The 21,653-nt window shown below is 57.7% G+C and overlaps 1 protein-coding gene across 2 annotated transcripts in view; it reads right to left on the bottom strand.

Moving 5' to 3' along the window:
- LOC138246699 (von Willebrand factor A domain-containing protein 7-like) overlaps positions 1 to 21,653 on the bottom strand; it is a 289,467-nt gene that overhangs the window by 206,425 nt on the left and 61,389 nt on the right. The gene's annotated exons all lie outside the window — the stretch shown is intronic.

Genomic DNA, 21,653 nt, shown 5'->3' with positions numbered 1-21,653 from the left:
GACCTAACTGCATGTGAGTGGGCGTGAACACCTGCCGCAGCGGACCTAACTGCATGTGAGTGGGCGTGAGCACCTGCCGCAGCGGACCTATCTGCATGTGAGTGGGCGTGAACACCTGCCGCAGCGGACCCAACTGCATGTATGTGGGTGTGAACACCTGCCGCAGCGGACCCAACTGCATGTGAGTGGGCGTGAGCACCTCCGCAGCGGACCCAACTGCATGGGAGTGGGCGTGAACACCTCTGCAGCGGACCCAACTGCATGTGAGTGGGCGTGAACACCTCCGCAGCGGACCTAACTGCATGTGAGTGGGCGTGAACACCTGCCGCAGCGGACCCAACTGCATGTATGTGGGTGTGAACACCTGCCGCAGCAGACCCAACTGCATGTGAGTGGGCGTGAGCACCTCCGCAGCGGACCCAACTGCATGTGAGTGGGCGTGAGCACCTGCCGCAGCGGACCCAACTGCATGTGAGTGGGCGTGAGCACCTGCCGCAGCGGACCCAACTGCAGGTGAGTGGGCGTGAGCACCTCCGCAGCGGACCTAACTGCATGTGAGTGGGCGTGAACACCTGCCGCAGCGGACCCAACTGCATGTGAGTGGGCGTGAACACCTGCCGCAGCGGACCCAACTGCATGTGAGTGGGCGTGAACACCTGCCGCAGCGGACCTAACTGCATGTGAGAGGGCGTGAGCACCTGCCGCAGCGGACCTAACTGCATGTGAGTGGGCGTGAGCACCTGCCGCAGCGGACCCAACTGCATGTGAGTGGGCGTGAGCACCTCCGCAGCGGACCTAACTGCATGTGAGTTGCCGTGAACACCTGCCGCAGCGGACGTAACTGCATGTGAGAGGGCGTGAGCACCTGCCGCAGCGGACCTAACTGCATGTGAGTGGGCGTGAGCACCTGCCGCAGCGGACCTATCTGCATGTGAGTGGGCGTGAACACCTGCCGCAGCGGACCCAACTGCATGTATGTGGGTGTGAACACCTGCCGCAGCGGACCCAACTGCATGTGAGTGGGCGTGAGCACCTCCGCAGCGGACCCAACTGCATGGGAGTGGGCGTGAACACCTCCGCAGCGGACCCAACTGCATGTGAGTGGGCGTGAACACCTCCGCAGCGGACCTAACTGCATGTGAGTGGGCGTGAACACCTGCCGCAGCGGACCCAACTGCATGTATGTGGGTGTGAACACCTGCCGCAGCGGACCCAACTGCATGTGAGTGGGCGTGAGCACCTCCGCAGCGGACCCAACTGCATGTGAGTGGGCGTGAGCACCTGCCGCAGCGGACCCAACTGCATGTGAGTGGGCGTGAGCACCTGCCGCAGCGGACCCAACTGCAGGTGAGTGGGCGTGAGCACCTCCGCAGCGGACCTAACTGCATGTGAGTGGGCGTGAACACCTGCCGCAGCGGACCTAACTGCATGTGAGAGGGCGTGAGCACCTGCCGCAGCGGACCTAACTGCATGTGAGTGGGCGTGAGCACCTGCCGCAGCGGACCTAACTGCATGTGAGTGGGCGTGAACACCTGCCGCAGCGGACCCAACTGCATGTATGTGGGTGTGAACACCTGCCGCAGCGGACCCAACTGCATGTGAGTGGGCGTGAGCACCTCCGCAGCGGACCCAACTGCATGTGAGTGGGCTTGAACACCTCCGCAGCGGACCCAACTGCATGTGAGTGGGTGTGAACACCTGCCGCAGCGGACCCAACTGCATGTATGTGGGTGTGAACACCTGCCGCAGCGGACCCAACTGCATGTGAGTGGGCGTGAGCACCTCCGCAGCGGACCCAACTGCATGTATGTGGGTGTGAACACCTGCTGCAGCGGACCCAACTGCATGTGAGTGGGCGTGAGCACCTGCCGCAGCGGACCCAACTGCATGTGAGTAGGTGTGAGCACCTCCGCAGCGGACCCAACTACATGTGTGTGGGCGTGAACACCTCCGCAGCGGACCCAACTACATGTGTGTGGGCGTGAACACCTGCGCAGCGGACCCAACTGCATGTGAGTGGGTGTGAACACCTGCCGCAGCGGACCTAACTGCATGTGAGTGGGCGTGAACACCTGCCGCAGCGGACCCAACTGCATGTGAGTAGGTGTGAGCACCTCCGCAGCGGACCCAACTACATTTGTGTGGGCGTGAACACCTCGGCAGCGGACCCAACTACATGTGTGTGGGCGTGAACACCTGCGCAGCGGACCCAACTGCATGTGTGTGGGTGTGAACACCTGCCGCAGCGGACCCAACTGCATGTGAGAGGGCGTGAGCACCTGCCGCAGCGGACCCAACTGCATGTGAGTGGGCGTGAGCACCTGCTGCAGCGGACCCAACTGCATGTGAGTGGGCGTGAGCACCTGCCGCAGCGGACCCAACTGCATGTGAGTGGGCGTGAACACCTGCCGCAGCGGACCCAACTGCATGTGTGTGGGTGTGAACACCTGCTGCAGCGGACCCAACTGCATGTGAGAGGGCGTGAGCACCTGCCGCAGCGGACCCATCTGCATGTGAGTGGGCGTGAGCACCTGCCGCAGCGGACCCAACTGCATGTGAGTGGGCGTGAGCACCTGCCGCAGCGGACCCAACTGCATGTGAGTGGGCGTGAGCAAGTGCCGCAGCGGACCCAACTGCATGTGAGTAGGTGTGAGCACCTCCGCAGCGGACCCAACTGCATGTGAGTGGGCGTGAGCACCTGCCGCAGCGGACCCAACTGCATGTGAGTGGGAGTGAACACCTGCCGCAGCGGACCCAACTGCATGTGAGTGGGCGTGAACACCTGCCGCAGCGGACCCAACTGCATGTATGTGGGTGTGAACACCTGCCGCAGCGGACCCAACTGCATGTGAGTGGGCGTGAGCACCTCCGCAGCGGACCCAACTGCATGTATGTGGGTGTGAACACCTGCCGCAGCGGACCCAACTGCATGTGAGTGGGCGTGAGCACCTGCCGCAGCGGACCCAACTGCATGTGAGTAGGTGTGAGCACCTCCGCAGCGGACCCAACTACATGTGTGTGGGCGTGAACACCTCCGCAGCGGACCCAACTACATGTGTGTGGGCGTGAACACCTGCGCAGCGGATCCAACTGCATGTGTGTGGCTGTGAACACCTGCCGCAGCGGACCTAACTGCATGTGAGTGGGCGTGAGCACCTCCGCAGCGGACCCAACTGCATGTGAGTGGGCGTGAGCACCTCCGCAGCGAACCCAACTGCATGTGAGTGGGCATGAACACCTGCCGCAGCGGACCCAACTGCATGTGAGTGGGCGTGAGCACCTCCGCAGCGGACCCAACTGCATGTGAGTGGGCGTGAGCACCTCCGCAGCGGACCCAACTGCATGTGAGTGGGCGTGAGCACCTCCGCAGCGGACCCAACTGCATGTGAGTGGGCGTGAGCACCTCCGCAGCGGACCCAACTGCATGTGAGTGGGCGTGAACACCTGCCGCAGCGGACCCAACTGCATGTGAGTGTGTGTGAGCACCTGCCGCAGCGGACCCAACTGCATGTGAGTGGGCGTGAGCACCACCGCAGCGAACCCAACTGCATGTGAGTGGGTGTGAACACCTGCCGCAGCGGACCCAACTGCATGTGAGTGGGCGTGAGCACCTCCGCAGCGGACCCAACTGCATGTGAGTGGGCGTGAGCACCTCCGCAGCGGACCCAACTGCATGTGTGTGGGCGTGAACACCTGCTGCAGCGGACCCAACTGCATGTGTGTGGGCGTGAACACCTGCCGCAGCGGACCCAACTGCATGTGAGTGGGCGTGAGCACCTGCTGCAGCGGACCCAACTGCATGTGAGTGGTCGTGAGCACCTGCTGCAGCGGACCCAACTGGATGTGAGTGGGCGTGAGCACCTCCGCAGCGGACCCAACTGCATGTGAGTGGGCGTGAGCACCTCCGCAGCGGACCCAACTGCATGTGAGTATGGCACCCTGCGTCTTTCTTCCACAACACACCTGCTGCTAGAGCGTGTGCACTGTGGGCAAGGCCTGTCCGTGCAAACGCCAAGGTCAACAGCCTGTTCTATGACCTAGCCGGGTGCATCAATAGCGGCATGGGACTACTCCTCATCTCGTGTGGGAATAAATAAAGCAGTGGCAGCTTTATACCAAGTTTAGTGAGTTGATCGCCCTGACCAGACCTTTTTCTCATGTCAGAGAAGTATGTTGTCTACTGATCACACATGTGTAAATTCTGCTTTCATATCACTCCTTTGTGCTGATATTCCGTGTGCATGTTGAGTGCGCGTGTGTACAGTGCATGTGTGGCTCATGCATGGTAATGAGACTGCACTGTAAGTAGGATTGCTGGGTTCAATGGAATCCATATTGAATGGCCCTGGTTTAGCGCGGCGTGCAATGGAAGGCGCGCACAGCTTCCCAGACAGTGGACGTGCATTAACAGCGTTTCCGATGGCTGGAGGATGGAGACCCAGACACTGACGTGAGGGAGACCCCGACACTGACGTGAGGGAGACCCAGACACTGACGTGACGTAGAGCCAGACACTAATGTGTGGGAGACCCCGACATTGACGTGAGGGAGACCCAGACACTGAGGTGATGGAGACCAAAACAATGATGTGCGGGAGACCCAGACACTGACGTGACGGAGACCCAGACACTGATGTGAGGGAGACCCCGACACTGATGTGAGGGAGACCCCGACACTGACGTGGTGTAGAACCAGACACTGATGTGAGGGAGACCCCGACACTGACGTGAGGGAGACCAAGAGACTGAGGTGAGGGAGACCCAGACACTGACGTGATGGAGAACCAGACACTGATGTGAGGGAGAACCCCACACTGACGTGAGGGAGACACAGACATTGACGTGACGGAGACCAAGACACTGATGTGAAGGAGAACCAGACACTGATGTGAAGGAGAACCAGACACTGATGTGAGGGAGACCCAGACTCTGAAGTGAGGGAGACCCAGACACTGACATGAGGAAGATGCAGACACTGACGTGAGGGAGACTCAGCCACTGACGTGTGGGAGACCCAGACACTGAGGTGAGGGAGACCTAGAAACTGACGTGAGGGATACCCAGACACTGACGTGATGGAGACCCAGACACTGACGTAAGGGAGAGCCCGACACTGATGTGAGGGAGACCCAGACACTGACGTGATGGAGAACCAGACACTAACGTGAGGGAGACCCAGACACTGACATTAGGGGGACCCCGACATTGATGTGACAGAGACCCAGACACTGACGTGAGGGAGACGCACACACTGAGGTGAGGGAGACCAAAACACTGACGTGAGGGAGACCCAGACACTGACGTGAGGGAGACCCAGACACTGATGTGATGGAGACCCAGACACTGACGTGAGGGCGATGCAGACACTGAGGTGATGGAGACCAAGACACTGACGTGTGGGAGACCCAGACACTGACGTGAGGGAGACCCAGACGCTGACGTGTAGGAGAACCAGATACTGATGTGAGGGAGACCCCGACACTGACGTGAGGGAGACCCAGACACTGATGTGACAGAGACCCAGACACTGACATGAGGGAGACGCAGACACTGAGGTGATGGAGACCAAAACACTGACGTGAGGGAGACCCCAACACTGACGTGAGGGAGACCCAGACACTGATGTGATGGAGACCCAGACACTGACGTGAGGGAGATGCAGACACTGAGGTGATGGAGACCCAGACACTGACGTGAGGGAGAACCCGACACTGATGTGAGGGAGACCCAGACACGGATGTGAGGGAGACCCAGACACTGATGTGAGGGAGACCCAGACACTGACGTGACAGAGAACCAGACACTGATGTAGGGAGACACTGACGTGAGGGAGACCCAGACACTGATGTGATGGAGAACCAGACACTGACGTGAGGGAGAACAAGACACTGACGTGAGGGAGACCCAGACACTGACGTGAGGGAGACCCAGAGACTGAGGTGAGGGAGACCCAGAAACTGACGTGAGGGAGACCCAGACACTGACGAGAAGGAGACCCAGACACTGACTTGAGGGAGACGCAGACACTGAGGTGAGGGAGACCCAGACACTGATGTGAGGGAGACCCAGACGCTGACGTGATGGAGACCCCGACACTGACTTAAGGGAGACCCCGACACTGACTTGAGGGAGACCCAGACACTGACGTGAGGGAGAACCAGACACTGACGTGAGGGAGACCCAGACACATAGGTGAGGGAGACCCCGACACTGACGTAAGGGAGACCCAGACACTGACGTGATGGAGAACCAGACATTGATGTGAGGTAGACCCAGACACTGAGGTGCGGGAGACCCCGACTCTGATGTGAAGGAGATCCAGACACTGACGTGAGGGAGACCCAGACACTGACATGAGGGAGAACCAGACACTGATGTGAGGGAGACCCAGACATTGAAGTGAGGGAGACCCAGACATTGAAGTGAGGGAGATGCAGACACTGACGTAAGGAAGATGCAGACACTGACGTGATGGAGACCCAGACACTGACGTGAGGGAGACCCAGACACTGACGTGAGGGAGACCCAGACACTGACATGAGGGAGACCCCAACACTGACGTGAGGGAGACCCCGACACTAACGTGAGGGAGACCCAGACACTGACGTGATGGAGAACCAGACACTGACGTGAGGGAGACCCAGACACTGACGTGAGGGAGACCCAGACACTGACGTGACAGAGACCCAGACACTGATGTGACAGAGACCCAGAAACTGACGTGAGGGAGACCCAGAAACTGACGTGATGGAGACCCACACACTGACGTGAGGGAGACCCACACACTGACGTGAGGGAGACCCAGACACTGACGTGAGGGAGACCCAGACACTGACGTGATGGAGAACCAGACACTGACGTGAGGGAGACCCAGACACTGATGTGACAGAGACCCAGAAACTGACGTGAGGGAGACACAGACACTGAGGTGATGGAGACCAAGACACTGACGTGAGTGAGACCCAGACACTGACGTGAGGGAGACCCAGACACTGACGTGAGGGGGACCCAGACACTGATGTGACGATGACCCAGACACTGACGTGAGGGAGATGCAGACACTGAGGTGATGGAGACCAAGACACTGACGTGAGGGAGACCCAGACACTGACGTGAGGGAGATGCAGACACTGACGTGAGGGAGACTCAGACACTGACTTGAGGGAGACGCAGACACTGAGGTGATGGAGACCAAGACACTGATGTGAGGGAGACCCAGACACTGAGGTGAGGGAGACCCAGACACTGAGGTGAGGGAGACCCAGACACTGACGTGAGGGAGAACCAGACACTGACGTGAGGGAGACCCAGACACTGACATGACGGAGAACCAGACACTGATGTGACGGAGAACCAGACACTGATGTGACGGGGAACCAGACACTGACGTGAGGGAGACCCAGACACTGACGTGAGGGAGACCCAGACACTGACGTGATGGAGAACCAGACACTGACGTGAGGGAGACCCCGACACTGACGTGACGGAGAACCAGGAGACCCAGAAACTGACGTGAGGGAGACCCAGAAACTGACGTGAGGGAGACGCAGACAATGACGAGAGGGAGACCCAGACACTGAGGTGAGGGAGACCCAGAAACTGACGAGAGGGAGACCCAGACACTGACGAGAGGGAGACCCAGACACTGACGAGAGGGAGACCCAGACACTGACGTGAGGAAGGCCCAGACACTGACGTGAGGGAGAACCAGACACTGACGTGAGGGAGACCCAGACACTGAGGTGAGGGAGACCCCGACACTGACGTAAGGGAGACCCAGACACTGACGTGATGGAGAACCAGACATTGATGTGAGGTAGACCCAGACACTGAGGTGCGGGAGACCCCGACACTGATGTGAGGGAGATCCAGACACTGACGTGAGGGAGACCCAGACACTGACATGAGGGAGAACCAGACACTGATGTGAGGGAGACCCAGACATTGAAGTGAGGGAGACCCAGACATTGAAGTGAGGGAGATGCAGACACTGACGTAAGGAAGATGCAGACACTGACATGATGGAGACCCAGACACTGACGTGAGGGAGACCCAGACACTGACGTGAGGGAGACCCAGACACTGACATGAGGGAGACCCCAACACTGACGTGAGGGAGACCCCGACACTGACGTGAGGGAGACCCAGACACTGACGTGATGGAGAACCAGACACTGACGTGAGGGAGACCCAGACACTGACGTGAGGGAGACCCAGACACTGACGTGACAGAGACCCAGACACTGACGTGACAGAGACCCAGACACTGATGTGACAGAGACCCAGAAACTGACGTGAGGGAGACCCAGAAACTGACGTTATGGAGACCCACACACTGACGTGAGGGAGACCCCGACACTGACGTGAGGGAGACCCAGACACTGACGTGAGGGAGACCCAGACACTGACGTGATGGAGAACCAGACACTGACGTGAGGGAGACCCAGACACTGATGTGACAGAGACCCAGAAACTGACGTGAGGGAGACACAGACACTGAGGTGATGGAGACCAAGACACTGACGTGAGTGAGACCCAGACACTGACGTGAGGGAGACCCAGACACTGATGTGACGATGACCCAGACACTGACGTGAGGGAGATGCAGACACTGAGGTGATGGAGACCAAGACACTGACGTGAGGGAGACCCAGACACTGACGTGAGGGAGATGCAGACACTGACGTGAGGGAGACTCAGACACTGACTTGAGGGAGACGCAGACACTGAGGTGATGGAGACCAAGACACTGATGTGAGGGAGACCCAGACACTGAGGTGAGGGAGACCCAGACACTGAGGTGAGGGAGACCCAGACACTGACGTGAGGGAGAACCAGACACTGACGTGAGGGAGACCCAGACACTGACATGACGGAGAACCAGACACTGATGTGACGGAGAACCAGACACTGATGTGACGGGGAACCAGACACTGACGTGAGGGAGACCCAGACACTGACGTGAGGGAGACCCAGACACTGACGTGATGGAGAACCAGACACTGACGTGAGGGAGACCCCGACACTGACGTGACGGAGAACCAGGAGACCCAGAAACTGACGTGTGGGAGACCCAGAAACTGACGTGAGGGAGACGCAGACAATGACGAGAGGGAGACCCAGACACTGAGGTGAGGGAGACCCAGAAACTGACGAGAGGGAGACCCAGACACTGACGAGAGGGAGACCCAGACACTGACGAGAGGGAGACCCAGACACTGACGTGAGGAAGGCCCAGACACTGACGTGATGGAGACCCAGACACTGACGTGACGGAGAACCAGACACTAACTTTAGGGAGACCCAGGCACTGACGTGCGGGAGACCCAGACACTAACTTTAGGGAGACTCAGACACTGATGTAAGGGAGACCCAGACACTGACGAAAGGGAGACCCAGACACTGAGGTGAGGGAGACCCAGAAACTGACGTGAGGGAGATCCAGAAACTGACGTGAGGGAGACCCAGACACTGAGGTGAGGGAGACCCAGAAACTGGCGAGAGGGAGACCCAGACACTGATGAGAGGGAGACCCAGACACTGAGGTGAGGGAGACCCAGACACTGAGGTGAGGGAGACCCAGACACTGACGTGAGGAAGGCCCAGACACTGACGTGAAGGAGACCCAGACTCTGACGTGATGGAGACCCAGACACTGACGTGACGGAGAACCAGACACTAACTTTAGGGAGACTCAGACACTGACGTGCGGGAGACCCAGACACTAACTTTAGAGAGACCCAGACACTGATGTGAGGGAGGCCCAGACACTGATGTGAGGGAGACCCCGACACTGAGGTGATGGAGACCAAGACACTGATGTGAGGGAGACCCAGACACTGACGTGAGGGAGACCCAGACACTGACATGACGGAGAACCAGATTCTGATGTGAGGGAGATCCCGACATTGACGTGATGGAGACCCAGACACTGACGTGAAGGAGAACCAGACACTGATGTGAGGGAGAACCAGACACTGAAGTGAGGGAGACCCAGACACTGACGTGAGGAAGATGCAGACACTGACGTGAGGGAGACCCAGCCACTGAGGTGAGGGAGACACAGACACTGAGGTGAGGGAGACCCAGAAACTGACGTGAGGGAGACCCAGACACTGACGTGATGGAGACCCAGACACTGACATGAGGGAGACTCCGACACTGACGTGATGGAGAACCAGGAGACCCAGAAACTGACGTGAGGGAGACCCAGAAACTGACGTGAGGGAGACGCAGACAATGACGAGAGGGAGACCCAGACACTGACGTGAGGGAGACCCAGAAACTGACGAGAGGGAGACCCAGACACTGACGAGAGGGAGACCCAGACACTGAGGTGAGGGAGACCCAGACACTGACGTGAGGAAGGCCTAGACACTGACGTGATGGAGACCCAGACACTGACGTGATGGAGCCCCAGACACTGACGTGACGGAGAACCAGACACTAACTTTAGGGAGACCCAGACACTGACGTGCGGGAGACCCAGACACTAACTTTAGGGAGACTCAGACACTGATGTAAGGGAGACCCAGACACTGACGTAAGGGAGACCGAGACACTGAGGTGAGGGAGACCCAGACACTGACGTGAGGGAGACCTAGACACTGACGTGAGGGAGACCCCGGCATTGATGTGAGGGAGACCCAGACACTGAGGTGAGGGAGACCCAGACATTGATGTGAGGGAGACCCAGAAACTAACTTTAGGGAGACCCAGACACTGATGTGAGGGAGACCCAGACACTGAGGTGAGGGAGACCCAGACACTGACGTGAGGGAGACCCAGAAACTGATGTCACAGAGACCCAGAAACTGACGTGAGGGAGACCCAGAAACTGACGTTATGGAGACCCAGACACTGATGTGAGGGAGACCCCGACACTGACGTGAGGGAGACCCAGACACTGACGTGAGGGAGAACCAGACACTGACGTGATGGAGAACCAGACACTGACGTGATGGAGAACCAGACACTGACGTGAGGGAGACCCAGACACTGATGTGACAGAGACCCAGAAACTAACGTGAGGGAGACACAGACACTGATGTGATGGAGACCAAGACACTGACGTGAGTGAGACCCAGACACTGACGTGAGGGAGACCCAGACACTGATGTGACGATGACCCAGACACTGAGGTGAGGGAGATGCAGACACTGAGGTGAGAGAGATGCAGACACTGAGGTGATGGAGACCAAGACACTGATGTGAGGGAGACCCAGACACTGACGTGAGGGAGATGCAGACACTGACATGAGGGAGACTCAGACACTGACTTGAGAGAGACGCAGACACTGAGGTTTTGGAGACCAAGACACTGATGTGAGGGAGACCCAGACACTGAGGTGAGGGAGACCCAGACACTGAGGTGAGGGAGACCCAGACACTGACGTGAGGGAGAAACAGACACTGACGTGAGGGAGACCCAGACACTGACGTGACGGAGAACCAGACATTGACGTGACGGAGAACCAGACACTGATGTGACGGAGAACCAGACACTGATGTGAGGGAGACCCAGACACTGACGTGAGGGAGACCCAGACACTGACGTGAGGGAGACCCCGACACTGACGTGACGGAGAACCAGACACTGACGTGACGGAGAACCAGACACTGACGTGAGGGAGACCTAGACACTGACGTGAGGGAGACCCAGACACTGACGTGAGGGAGATCCAGAAATTGACGTGAGGGAGACCCAGACACTGACGAGAGGGAGACCCAGACACTGAGGTGAGGGAGACCCAGAAATTGAGGTGAGGGAGACCCAGACACTGACGAGAGGGAGACCCAGACACTGAGGTGAGGGAGACCCAGACACTGAGGTGAGGGAGGCCCAGACACTGACGTGAGGAAGGCCCAGACACTGACGTGAAGGAGACCCAGACACTGACGTGACGGAGAACCAGACACTGACGTGACGGAGAACCAGACACTAACTTTAGGGAGACCCAGACACTGACGTGCGGGAGACCCAGACACTAACTTTAGGGAGACCCAGACACTGATGTGAGGGAGGCCCAGACACTGAGGTGAGGGAGACCCCGACACTGAGGTGATGGAGACCAAGACACTGAGGTGATGGAGACCAAGACACTGATGTGAGGGAGACCCGGACACTGACGTGAGGGACACCCGGACACTGACGTGAAGGAGAACCAGACTCTGATGTGAGGGAGACCCCGAGATTGACGTGATGGAGACCCAGACACTGACGTGAAGGAGAACCAGACACTGATGTGAGGGAGAACCAGACACTGAAGTGAGGGAGACCCAGACACTGACGTGAGGAAGATGCAGACACTGACGTGAGGGAGACCCAGCCACTGAGGTGAGGGAGACACAGACACTGAGGTGAGGGAGACCCAGAAACTGACGTGAGTGAGACCCAGACACTGACGTGATGGAGACCCAGACACTGATGTGATGGAGACCCAGACACTGACGTGAGGGAGACCCAGACACTGACGTGATGGAGAACCAGACACTGACGTGATGGAGAACCAGACACTGATGTGAGGGAGACCCAGACACTGACTTGATGGAGAACCAGACACTGATGTGAGGGAGACCCAGACACTGACGTGAGGGAGACCCAAACACTGATGTGACAGAGACCCAGACACTGACGTGAGGGAGACGCAGACACTGAGGTGATGGAGACCAAGACACTGATGTGAGGGAGACCCAGACAGTGACGTGAGGGAGACCCAGACACTGATGTGATGGAGACCCAGACACTGACGTGAGGGAGATGCAGGCACTGAGGTGATGGAGACCCAGACACTGACGTGAGGGAGACCCAGACACTGACGTGAAGGAGATGCAGACACTGACATGTGGGACACCCAGACACTGACGTGAGGGAGACGCAGACACTGAGGTGATGGAGACCAAGACACTGATGTGAGGGAGACCCAGACACTGACGTGAGGGAGACCCAGACACTGATGTGAGGGAGACCGAGACACTGACGTGAGGGAGACCGAGACACTGACGTGAGGGAGACCCAGACACTGACATACGGGAGACCCAGACACTGATGTGCGGGAGACCCAGACACTAACTTTAGGGAGACCCAGACACTGAAGTGCGGGAGACCCAGACAATAACTTTAGGGAGACCCAGACTCTGATCTAAGGGAGACCCAGACACTGACGTGAGGGAGACCCAGACAATGACGTGAGGGAGACCCAGACACTGAGGTGAGGGAGACCCAGACACTGACGTGAGGGAGACCCAGACACTGACGTGAGGGAGACCCAGACACTGAGGTGAGGGAGACCCAGACACTGACGTGAGGGAGAAACAGACACTGACGTGAGGGAGACCCAGACACTGACGTGATGGAGAACCAGACACTGACGTGATGGAGAACCAGACACTGACGTGAGGGAGACCCAGACACTGATGTGACAGAGACCCAGAAACTGACGTGAGGGAGACACAGACACTGAGGTGATGGAGACCAAGACACTGATGTGAGGGAGACCCAGACACTGAGGTGAGGGAGACCCAGACACTGAGGTGAGGGAGACCCAGACACTGACGTGAGGGAGAAACAGACACTGACATGAGGGAGACCCAGACACTGACGTGACGGAGAACCAGACATTGACGTGACGGAGAACCAGACACTGATGTGAGGGAGACCCAGACACTGACGTGAGGGAGACCCAGACACTGACGTGAGGGAGACCCCGACACTGACGTGACGGAGAACCAGACACTGACGTGACGGAGAACCAGACACTGACGTGAGGGAGACCTAGACACTGACGTGAGGGAGACCCAGACACTGACGTGAGGGAGATCCAGAAATTGACGTGAGGGAGACCCAGACACTGACGAGAGGGAGACCCAGACACTGAGGTGAGGGAGACCCAGACACTGAGGTGAGGGAGGCCCAGACACTGACGTGAGGAAGGCCCAGACACTGACGTGAAGGAGACCCAGACACTGACGTGACGGAGAACCAGACACTGACGTGACGGAGAACCAGACACTAACTTTAGGGAGACCCAGACACTGACGTGCGGGAGACCCAGACACTAACTTTAGGGAGACCCAGACACTGATGTGAGGGAGGCCCAGACACTGATGTGAGGGAGGCCCAGACACTGATGTGAGGGAGACCCCGACACTGAGGTGATGGAGACCAAGACACTGAGGTGATGGAGACCAAGACACTGATGTGAGGGAGACCCGGACACTGACGTGAGGGAGACCCAGACACTGACGTGAGGGAAACCCAGACACTGAGGTGAGGGAGACCCAGACACTGACGTGAGGGAGAAACAGACACTGACGTGAGGGAGAAACAGACACTGACGTGAGGGAGACCCAGACACTGACGTGATGGAGAACCAGACACTGACGTGATGGAGAACCAGACACTGACGTGAGGGAGACCCAGACACTGATGTGACAGAGACCCAGAAACTGACGTGAGGGAGACACAGACACTGAGGTGATGGAGACCAAGACACTGACGTGAGTAAGACCCAGACACTGACGTGAGGGAGACCCAGACACTGATGTGACGATGACCCAGACACGGAGGTGAGGGAGATGCAGACACTGAGGTGAGGGAGATGCAGACACTGAGGTGATGGAGACCAAGACACTGATGTGAGGGAGACCCAGACACTGACGTGAGGGAGATGCAGACACTGACGTGAGGGAGACTCAGACACTGACTTGAGGGAGACGCAGACACTGAGGTGACGGAGAACCAGACACTGATGTGACGGAGAACCAGACACTGATGTGAGGGAGACCCAGACACTGACGTGAGGGAGACCCCGACACTGACGTGACGGAGAACCAGACACTGACGTGACGGAGAACCAGACACTGACGTGAGGGAGACCTAGACACTGACGTGAGGGAGACCCAGACACTGACGTGAGGGAGATCCAGAAATTGACGTGAGGGAGACCCAGACACTGAAGAGAGGGAGACCCAGAAACTGAGGTGAGGGAGACCCAGACACTGACGAGAGGGAGACCCAGACACTGAGGTGAGGGAGGCCCAGACACTGACGTGAGGAAGGCCCAGACACTGACGTGCGGGAGACCCAGACACTAACTTTAGGGAGACCCAGACACTGATGTGAGGGAGGCCCAGACACTGATGTGAGGGAGGTCCAGACACTGATGTGAGGGAGACCCCGACACTGAGGTGATGGAGACCAAGACACTGATGTGAGGGAGACCCAGACACTGACGTGAGGGAGACCCAGACACTGACGTGACGGAGAACCAGACTCTGATGTGAGGGAGACCCCGACATTGACGTGATGGAGACCCAGACACTGACGTGAAGGAGAACCAGACACTGATGTGAGGGGGAACCAGACACTGAAGTGAGGGAAATCCAGACACTGACGTGAGGAAGATGCAGACACTGACGTGAGTGAGACCCAGCCACTGAGGTGAGGGAGACACAGAAACTGACGTGAGTGAGACCCAGACACTGACGTGATGGAGACCCAGACACTGATGTGATGGAGACCCAGACACTGACGTGAGGGAGACCCAGACACTGACGTGATGAGAACCAGACACTGACGTGATGGAGAACCAGACACTGATGTGAGGGAGACCCAGACACTGACGTGATGGAGAACCAGACACTGATGTGAGGGAGACCCAGACACTGACGTGAGGGAGACCCAAACACTGATGTGACAGAGACCCAGACACTGACGTGAGGGAGACGCAGACACTGAGGTGATGGAGACCAAGACACTGATGTGAGGGAGACCAGACACTGACGTGAGGGAGACCCAGACACTGATGTGAGGGAGATGCAGGCACGGAGGTGATGGAGACCAAGACACTGACGTGAGGGAGACCCAGACACTGACGTGAGGGAGATGCAGACACTGACATGAGGGACACCCAGACACTGACGTGAGGGAGACGCAGACACTGAGGTGATGGAGACCAAGACACTGATGTGAGGGAGACCCAGACACTGACGTCAGGGAGACCCAGACACTGATGTGATGGAGACCCAGACACTGACGTGAGGGAGATGCAGACACTGAGGTGATGGAGACCAAGACACTGACATGAGGGAGACCCAGGCACTGACGTGAGGGAGATGCAGACACTGACATGAGGGACACCCAGACACTGACGTGAGGGAGATGCAGACACTGAGGTGATGGAGACCAAGGGGGTCATTCTAACTCTGGCGGGCGGCGGAGGCCGCCCGCCAGAGTTCCCCCCTCCGAAATACCGCACCGCGGTCAGTAGACCGCGGAGGGTATTCTAAGTTTTTCCCTGGGCTGGCGGGCGGTCGCCAAAAGACCGCCCGCCAGCCCAGGGAAAAACTCCCTTCCCACGAGGATGCCGGCTCGTAATCGAGCCGGCGGAGTGGGAAGGTGCGACGGGTGCTGTTGCACTCGTCACGTATTTCACTGTCTGCCAAGCAGACAGTGAAATACTTGTAGGGGCCCTCTTACGGGGGCCCCTGCAGTGCCCATGCCAGTGGCCCGCGACCCCCCCCTACCGCCATCCGGTTCCCGGCGGGCGGACCGCCGGGAACTGGATGGCGGTAGGGGGGGTCGGAATCCCCTCGGCGGCGCAGCTAGCTGCGCCGCCTTGGAGGATTCCAAAGGGCGGCGGTACACTGGCGGGAGACCGCCAGTGTTGCCGGTCCGACCGCGGCTTTACCGCCGCGGTCGGAATGCCCTTGGGAGCATCGCCGGCCTGTCGGCGGTGCTCCCGCCGACCCTGGCCCCGGCGGTCTTAGACCGCCGGGGTCAGAATGACCCCCCAAGACACTGATGTGAGGGAGACCCAGACACTGAGGTGAGGGAGACCCAGACACGGACGTGAGGGAGACCCAGACACTGACGTGAGGGAGAACCAGACACTGACGTGAGGGAGACCGAGACACTGACGTGAGGGAGACCGAGACACTGACGTGAGGGAGACCCAGACACTGACATACGGGAGACCCAGACACTGATGTGCGGGAGACCCAGACACTAACTTTAGGGAGACCCAGACACTGACGTGCGGGAGACCCAGACACTAACTTTAGGGAGACCCAGACACTGATGTAAGGTAGACCCAGACACTGACGTGAGGGAGACCCAGACACTGACGTGAGGGAGACCCAGACACTGAGGTGAGGGAGACCCAGAAACTGACGTAAGGGAGACCCAGAAACTGACGTGAGGGAGACCTAGACACTGACGTGAGGGAGACTTAGGCATTGATGTGAGGGAGACCCAGACACTGAGGTGAGGGAGACCCAGACACTGAGGTGAGGGAGACCCAGACATTGATGTGAGGGAGACCCAGACACTAACTTTAGGGAGACCCAGACACTGATGTGAGGGAGACCCAGACACTGAGGTGAGGGAGACCCAGACACTGATGTGAGGGTGACCCAGACACTGATGTGAGGGAGACCCGGACAGTGATGTGAGGGAGACCCAGACACTGACGTGAGGGAGACTCAGACACTGATGTGAGGGAGACCCAGACACTAACTTTAGGAGACCCAGACACTGATGTGAGGGAGACCTAGACACTGACATGAGGGAGACCCAGACACTGACATGAGGGAGACCCAGACACTGACGTGAGTGAGACCCAGACACTGATGTGAGGGAGATCCAGACACTGATGTGAGGGAGACCCAGACACTGACGTGAGGGAGACCCAGACACTGATGTGAGGGAGACCCAGACACTAACTTTAGGAGTCCCAGACACTGATGTGAGGGAGACCTAGACACTGACATGAGGGAGACCCAGACACTGACGTGAGTGAGACCCAGACACTGAGGTGAGGGAGATCCAAAGACTGACGTGTGGGAGACCCAGACACTGACGAGAGGGAGACCTAGACACTGACGAGAGGGAGACCTAGACACTGACGTGAGGGAGACCCAGACACTGAGGGGAGGGAGACGCAGACACTGAGGGGAGGGAGACCCAGACACTGAGGGGAGGGAGACCCAGACACTGACGTGAGGGAGACCCAGACACTGACGTGAGGGAGACCCAGAAACTGATTTGAGGGAGACCCAGAAACTGACGTGAGCGAGACCCAGACACTGAGGAGAGGGAGACCTAGACACTGACGTGAGGGAGACCCAGACATTGATGTGAGGGAGACCCAGACACTGAGGTGAGGGAGACCCAGACACTGACGTGAGGGAGACCCAGACACTGACGTGACGGAGAACCAGACAATAACTTTAGGGAGACACAGACACTGACGTGAGGGAGACCCAGAAACTGACGTGAGGGAGACCCAGACACTGATGTGAGGGAGACCTAGACACTGACTTGAGGGAGACCCAGACACTGACGTGAGTGAGACCCAGACACTGAGGTGAGGGAGACCCAGAAACTGACGTGAGGGAGACCCAGACACTGACGAGAGGGAGACCTAGACACTGACATGAGGGAGACCCAGACACTGAGGGGAGGGAGACCCAGACACTGACGTGAGGGAGACCCAGAAACTGATTTGAGGGAGACCCAGAAACTGACGTGAGCGAGACCCAGACACTGAGGAGAGGGAGACCTAGACACTGACGTGAGGGAGACCCAGACATTGATGTGAGGGAGACCCAGACACTGAGGTGAGGGAGACCCAGACACTGACGTGAGGGAGACCCAGACACTGACGTGACGGAGAACCAGACAATAACTTTAGGGAGACACAGACACTGACGTGAGGGAGACCCAGAAACTGACGTGAGGGAGACCCAGACACTGATGTGAGGGAGACCTAGACACTGACTTGAGGGAGACCCAGACACTGACGTGAGTGAGACCCAGACACTGAGGTGAGGGAGACCCAGAAACTGACGTGAGGGAGACCCAGACACTGACGAGAGGGAGACCTAGACACTGACATGAGGGAGACCCAGACACTGAGGGGAGGGAAACCCAGACACTGACGCGAGGGAGACCCAGACACTGACGCGAGGGAGACGCAGACACTGACGCGAGGGAGACCCAGACACTGACGCGAGGGAGACGCAGACACTGACGTGAGGGAGACGCAGACACTCACGAGAGGGAGACGCAGACACTGATTTGAGGGAGGCACAGACACTGACGTCAGGGAAGAAAGAAACAGCTGCCTTTAGAATTGAATTGAAGTGATTTTTACCAAGGAGCAGCTGCTTGGGTGATCCTGAATAATGACATTTGCTGGATGGTAGGCAAGAGGGGTGGATCAGTCAGAAGAGGGCGCTGTAGGAAGCTGGTTCTGGTTGCAGTGACCCTCCCACCCCCACACTTCTTTGCCTTGTATTCGATGCCACGTTGACTGAGGTGCATCAGGTTCCTGCTAACGAGGTCCACAGTGCCAGCGTTCTCTCCCCAAAACAAGACAACTGGTCACTTGATCCCCACGTGTCCAGGCCTTTAGCACCTCTGTGAGTCCCTAGTAAATGGTACCCCTGGTACCTGGTGCATGAGTACTAAAGAGGTTCCCTAAGAGCTGCAGCATAACCTGTGCCCCTCTAAGGGAGGCAGCACCAACCTCAGACAGACGGCCCCCGTAGGCTGCGTGACAAGGTGCTCCCAAAGTGAAGACACGACACGCACACGCTTGTGTGCCATGTCCCGTAAAACACTGCTTGTAATATCTTTAAGTCACCCATGCAACAGGCCCTCAGCTCTAGGGCAGGGTGCATTATATTGCATGTGAGGACATAGTTGCACAAGCAGATAAGCCCCTGCTATGTCTTTGTCGATCCTTAGACATAGTAAGTGATCAGTGAAGCCATTCTAAGTACATGTGCTGGTCACTGGTCACTACAAGATCCCCAGCTACGTGATGGAAGACAGGGATGTTTAGTATCAAACATCTTGTATTAATAAACCCTCACTGAGTCCTATGATGGATTTATTAATACTCGCACTTAGAGGTACTCCTTGACACCTACTAATGACAACCAGCCTGCCACCACCAGACATTATTCTGAACTCCAAAGGGGAGGTGCTCTGCTCTCAGGCAGTCAGGGACAGTCTGCTCTGGCAGGGGTGTTAACTCACCCCTCCCAACAGGATGGCCTGCAAATTAGTATTCTGAGGCAAGGGGACTTCAAAGAACCTACCACCCCAGGTATGCAAATCTGGCTTCCCTCAAAAGTGAGAAGACGCTGACCCTCTGACCAGGACCCATTTGTTGCCTGGACAGGATGGGAAATTTAGCTAGTCAGAGAGGCGTGTCCACCTTCTCGCCAATGCCACCTCTAAGGCGGGCTACCTGACATGAACATGAAATTTGAAAGTCTGTCATCTTGGTGATGGCAGAATTAGGACTTCTGGGACAGAGTCATGCCCTCTGGGAGATGGTCATGCCCACTTCCTGTGAGAAGTGGTCATATAGGGGGTGTAGTGCCCCAGGGTTCATTAGCACATTGGCTACTACCCTACACTCCCCTAATGCCCCAAATGTACAATTTAGGGGAGCCCCTGGCACCAGGAAATCAGATTTCAATGGACAAAGAAGGCTGCTGACCCAAGAGCCAAGTAGGTCAACTGACTTGGCACCAATCCTGCCAGCTGGCCTGCTGCACCCGAGCTTCGTGGAGCAACCCACTCATCCTGCCGCTGTGCTGACTCCAGGAAACACAGAGGGCTGCCAGTGCTTCGCCAATCGCCAGAGAAGCTCCTTGGAGTAGAGGAGTGACCCCCCTGCAGCAACAAAAAGAGAAGCAGATCCTGCTGATCTGGAAAGAAGAAGAAGGACACTAAAGAGACACAAACGTGAGAACTGGAGATCTGTGATGGACTCGGCAACAAACCCTGCCAGCCTGCCTGCTGACTTCCACCATTGCGACAAACCCGCCTCGTTCTTCAGCTGCTCGTGCCTCCAAAAGCCTGAGAGCTCTGCCCGCCGTCACCCAAGAAACAGGAACTCCTGTGGCGTAGCGGAGCTTCTTCCCTGTATCTGCAGACCCCCAAGAAGAACCTGTGAGGCCCCCGGACTGCCAAAACCCAACAGCAGAAGACACCACCGCACCTGTGCCGCCTAGTCCCAGTGGAAGTGGGCCAACTCCGTCAGTGTGGTCCCCACCGTGGGCCTGCCCACTGTGGATTCTTTACCAATGCCTGCAGGTCCTCCTTGCAGGCCCCCGTCATCGCGACTGCCACCGTTGATGGAAAATCCCATGCCTGCAGTCTCTTTGTACAGGCCTTGGCAACGTGACCGCCACTGGTAAAGGAAAACACGCCTTCAGCATCTTCCTACACGACCGCCACTGGGGACAGGAAACTAGATGCCTGCTGTGTCTTTCTACAGGCTCTGTCGACGCGCCCACCGCCGGTGCCGGAAACTCAACGCCCGCAGACTCTGCTTGCAGGTCCCCTCTACTGCAACCGCCTCCAGTGATGGAAACCTGACGCACAAGGACACCTCTGCACCCGGCTGCCCTGGACCGAGAAGAGGACCATATGGGGTCCCATGTGCCTAACCCACTTGTTGGTTCACCTAGACTGGACCCCAGTCCCTACGTGCAAATGAGAGTGGGTCTCCTTTTTGAGACTGTGTCTAAAACTCCGCTCTGAGAAGCCTAAGGCGGATCGACCACACGAACCCCTAGTAGAGCACCTGGGGATCTGCAGATCAAGCCCTTGTCCACTTATAAGGGAGGCCT

This window comes from Pleurodeles waltl, chromosome 7 (genome assembly GCF_031143425.1).
Source record: "Pleurodeles waltl isolate 20211129_DDA chromosome 7, aPleWal1.hap1.20221129, whole genome shotgun sequence".
NCBI classification, from domain to species: domain Eukaryota; kingdom Metazoa; phylum Chordata; class Amphibia; order Caudata; family Salamandridae; genus Pleurodeles; species Pleurodeles waltl.
Note: the sequence above shows the minus strand (reverse complement) of the source record. Positions and strands in the feature narration are given on the sequence as shown.